Source organism: Epinephelus moara, chromosome 4 (genome assembly GCF_006386435.1).
Source record: "Epinephelus moara isolate mb chromosome 4, YSFRI_EMoa_1.0, whole genome shotgun sequence".
Taxonomy (NCBI): Eukaryota; Metazoa; Chordata; class Actinopteri; order Perciformes; family Serranidae; genus Epinephelus; species Epinephelus moara.
Genome location: NC_065509.1, coordinates 44,798,144 through 44,803,143, shown reverse-complemented (window position 1 = coordinate 44,803,143; position 5,000 = coordinate 44,798,144).

Below are 5,000 nucleotides of genomic sequence, written 5' to 3'. Positions count from 1 at the left end.
CATGAATTACTGGCTCGTGATTACATTTGATATTTACAAATTTGGGTGCATTACTTGAGAACATGAGAACACATGATGTCTTTGACTTCAAGATAAAACTGAAGAAAAATCCAAAAGCTGCAAAAATAATTTTGGCACATTAACCTGACCACTGTGTCACCTCTCTGACTTATCTGTAACAGCAACTGTGGTTTTGTCAGCAACATGCAGACAATTAGATTTATTTTTTTTAACAAGATAATAAAGGGGGACTCTGGTATTTTTCAACTTGGACTCTATTGTCCCATGTTTTTGTGTCTAAAGCCCCATCTCCACCAAACCCTTTCAGTCCAGCACCTTTGGAACCAGCAGTAAGCCTTTAGACATGGTACCTAGACCCTCGGTCTGTTCAGACAGTCCTCTTAAATGTGGGCGGGGTTGTTGTCACTCACTGCTCCGTCCAGCACTCGCTGTATTTCCTCATCAGCGGTGACACAGATGGAAGTCTGCACCTGGTTTATCGTCCACAGAACGAGGCTGCACGCCCACATTTTCAGAACAAAATAGAACAGGCTGCAGTGAGAGTCTCTCTCCATGGGATATTTAAAAATAGCAGCTTTGTGCATTTAGTCCTTCTCAGGTAAGCTCAGGGGTTTAGTGTTGCTGTAGCCCACAGGAGCGACGCTCCGCCATGCTTTCACTCTTCTCAGAGTCTCCAATGACATACTGATGTCCTTTGATGTGGGTTAGTGTTAGAGGACGGGACCAGTTTCAAGTAGAGTTGCTCCCATCAGTCACTTCGACACAGAAACGTGGAGTTTCCCTTTAATGAACTAATAATGTGATGTGTCATTTGTTATATTTGCTCTGGTAATATACGATCAGCTTGTAGCAACTAAGACATAATGAAACTAGTTATGGCTGTGTGTCGACAGCAGAGGGTGGAGGTCAGGGAAAGATGGAGCTCTCAGTTAAATATTAAGAATAAGAATAAGAATAACTTTATTCATCCCCAAGGGGAAATTCAATTATCTGTCAGCTCATCTATTATATGTCAAAGAATTATAAAGCCTGATGGCTGTTGGTATGTAGGATCTTCTGTATCTCTCTGTCCTGCATCGAAGAGAGAGGAGCCGTCCACCAGTTTTTTTGGTCCATCAGTGTGTTGTGGAGTGGATGATCTGGGTTGTTCATGATGGCCTCGAACATCTTCAGTGTGCATCTCTCCACCACCTCCTCCAGTGAATCCAACCTGACTCCAATCACAGAGCCAGCTCTTTTGACTAGTTTGTCCAGCCGCCTTGCATCTTTGTGTCTGATGCTTCCTCCCCAGCAGACTGCAGCATAAAACAACACTGTTGCCACCACAGACTAATAAAACATCTACAGCATCTTACTACAGATGTCGAGAGATCTGAGCTTCCTCAAGAAAAAGAGGCGGCTCTGCCCCTTCTGAGCTTCCTCAAGAAAAAGAGGCGGCTCTGCCCCTTTTTGTAGAGAGCGTCTGTGTTTAGGGAGCAGTCCAACTTATTATCCAGGTGTACACCTAGATACTTATAGCTTGGCACCACCTCGAAGTCCACCCCACAGGTATTCACTTGCTGAAGAGGGGGCTTGGACCTGCGGAAATCTATGATCATTTCGTTGGTCTTTGCGGAGTTCAGGAGGAGACAGTTCTGGTGACTCCAGTCACTGAAGGCTTTTATCAGGTCCCTATATTCAGACTCCTGCCCATTCCTGATACACGCCACAATAGCAGTGTCGTCTGAGTATTTGTGGATGTGGCAGGACTCAGAGTTGTATCTGAAGTCCGCCGTGTACAGTGTGAACAGGAATGGAGCCAGGACAGTCCCTTGTGGAGCCCCTGAACAGGAATGGAGCCAGGACAGTCCCTTGTGGAGCCCCTGTGCTGCTCATTAATGTCCCAGAAACGCAGTTCCCCAACCTGACATACTGTGGCCTTCCTGTCAGGTAATCTGTGATCCAGGAGATAAAGGAAGGATCCACTGCCATCTCTGTGAACTTGTCTTTGAGTATGTTGGGTTGGATGGTGTTGAATGCGCTTGAAAAATCAAAGAACATGATTCTCACATAAGTGCCAGGTTCCTCCAGATGAGCTAGTGCATGGTGAAGCATGTAGAGTACAGCATCGTTCACTCCAATGTGTTGTTTGTATGCAAACTGCAGGGGGTCGAGTTTGTCTTTGACCTCAAGTCTCAGTAGGCGTAGAATCAGCCGCTCCAAGGTCTTCATGATGTGCGAAGTGAGGGCTTCTGGTCTGGAGTCATTAAGTTCAGCTGGACATTTAATAAGCCAACAGTGACCTGAATCACAAACTGTGTGTTTACTTATTTAAATAATGAATCAACAGCAGCAGAGTATTTGTCTGTTAGCAGCTCCTTACCTCAGAGCCATGCTGCTTTATAAACCCTCACTACCTCAGCAGGTTTATAACACTGACACCAACCCTGTGGTGCATCGAAGGGAGGTAGCGTTCATGTAGCAGCTTGTAAACAGCCAACAGGTAGTTAAATCCATATCTATATTAAATGTGCATGTTCTGATCATTCCCACAATCTGTTCCTGTTATCCACCCGCACTGATCCTCCTCACCTCGTACCTGTCACGGTCACAGAGCAGAGCGTCGTACCGTGTCAGCAGGATCCTGTAAATGGAGCCGTCCCATTCTGTAGTGTTGGATGTGTGAATGTGCCTCCTCATTTTTTTCCCACTCAGCCGATGATGGGCAGAATGACGCTGCAGAGCTGCTGCGCTCAGAGCTGCCAAATGAGGACGCATCCCAGGAACACAGTGACATCTGCTGCGTAGTAAAATGCTGTTATTGCTCTCTTTTATGGTGCTGGATTTGCTTTTCACAGGACATAAAGTGAGGAATGGAGGCCTGACAACATCAAGGGCAGAGAGGAGGGAGAGAAGGAGAGAGGAACGATAACACACAAGGCCACATTATTGAAAATCCCTCGGAACGACTGAGCCACAACACCTCCGAGGGATTTCACTTGATTCCCTCTCTGAGTATCTGTGCTCAAAGAGGCCTCGCACAGGCAATTTTACACTCAGCATTTTTATTTTTTCCCTGTTCCACTTCCATCTGACACCACAGAAACATCCTCTGTGCCAGTGAGTGTTTGGACCAATCACACCAAAACACTAATGTTCCATCTGAAATACTCTGCGAGCCTCGAGCCTCATCTCAAGTCAGACAGATCAAAATCATCTTCACCGTTTCCACGAGTCGTTAAAGTGTCTGCAGTTTAAAACCATCAGACTGAGCTCAGAGTCTGAATCTGCTGCAGAGGACATTTGTGTTTGTCTGGCAGCCTCACAGTGTTTGACAATGTCTCTATCACACAAATGGATCTCATTTGGTGCTTGAGTTAAAATGCTAATTAAGAAAGCAGCATTTGTTACCACGGCAACACCATCATTTGGCTGCCGACTCCGGCAGCAGTTGGGTGTTTAAACTTCCAACCGTTTTGTTTCTGTGTCTGACTGTTTTATGTCCATCTGCTGCCGTCGAGGAAACAACTGTCCCTGAAACACACACACACACACACACACACACACACACACACACACACACACACCAGACGCTGTGTGTGTTGTGGAGGATGAGAAACCATAAAAGACGACTTCAGAGTATTACAGGGAAAAGTCACCACCTTAAAGTGGATCAGTGTTGATGTCGTCAACTGAAGCAATAAATGATCAGTGTGTGTGTATCAGCTCGTACAATTCTGCAAACCTCAGATGTGCAATGTATCAATGTTTCTGAAGTGACGTAGTCTCTGACCTGACACTGTTTCCCCCGACACCGCTGGACCAGCTGTGTATCATGCTGATGTGAAAGTATGACTCTCTTGACGGTGTCTGACGTTGGAAGTCACCGACCAGGTGCAGGCTGGACAAAGCTCTAAAACATTGGGAGGGTGACAGTTCTCTGCTGTAACGATGAGGCCTCACTGTTTTTATTTTAACATGAATGATCTGTCTTGAGATTTTTTTATTTAAAAAAACTTGAGTGACAACTTGAATTAAAAAAAATCAGCGTGAGAATCAGATTCTGTAAATAGAATGAGCCGAGGCAGCACTCTGCACGCTAACCATTTATTGATTTCTTTAATTAGTGTGAGGGACTCTGCTGCATCATCAGCAGCTTTCTGTGTTTTCAGCTTTTACTCTTCATGATGCAACAGGACCTCGTTTATTACAAGCTGTGGAAACACTGTCGTCTGACAGCAGCAGAAACTCTTTGTTGGAACAAAACCTGCACTTTGGGGAGTTTTTCCTGATCAGCTGTGAGGGTCCTAAGGACACAGGGGTGTCGTATGCTGTAAAGCCCTGTGAGGCAAACTGTGATTTGTGATATTGGGCTTTATAAATAAAACTGATTGGTTGATTGACCTTGGTTGAAAAGCATTAAACTGTGTTTGAGCCTGAGCTGAAATCTTTTAAATGATGGCGCCTGCAGCAGCTGGTCTTGAAATCCTTCCCACATTAGTTGCTGTTGTTGGTGTAATGAATGCAAACTAAAGTCAGCACCAGTTGGATGAGTCCAGCCTGCAGCAGTGTGAAGGCACAAAGTTTCACTGATGCGACGTCCAGTCCGTCGTGTCTCTCCTCCTCTTCTGACCTCGCAGGTTTCTACACATCACACACAGCTTCAGTCTGACATTCACCTTGAGGTGAAGCAGCAGCCTCCAAACTGAACGCTCAGTCTCACCGTGGTTCCCTTCCTTCATGACGGTGGGCGTGCTCATTCTTTCTTTTCTGTAAGCGGAGCACAGAAGAGATTTTTTTGGGTCATTCCGCCTGTGATTAATGAGCATCACTCTCACAGATTCTTATGTACACACCACACCACACCACACCACACCACACCACAACACACCACACCATACCATACAACACCACACCACACCACACCACACCACACCACACCACAACACACCATACCATACAACACCACACCACACCACACCACACCACACCACACCACA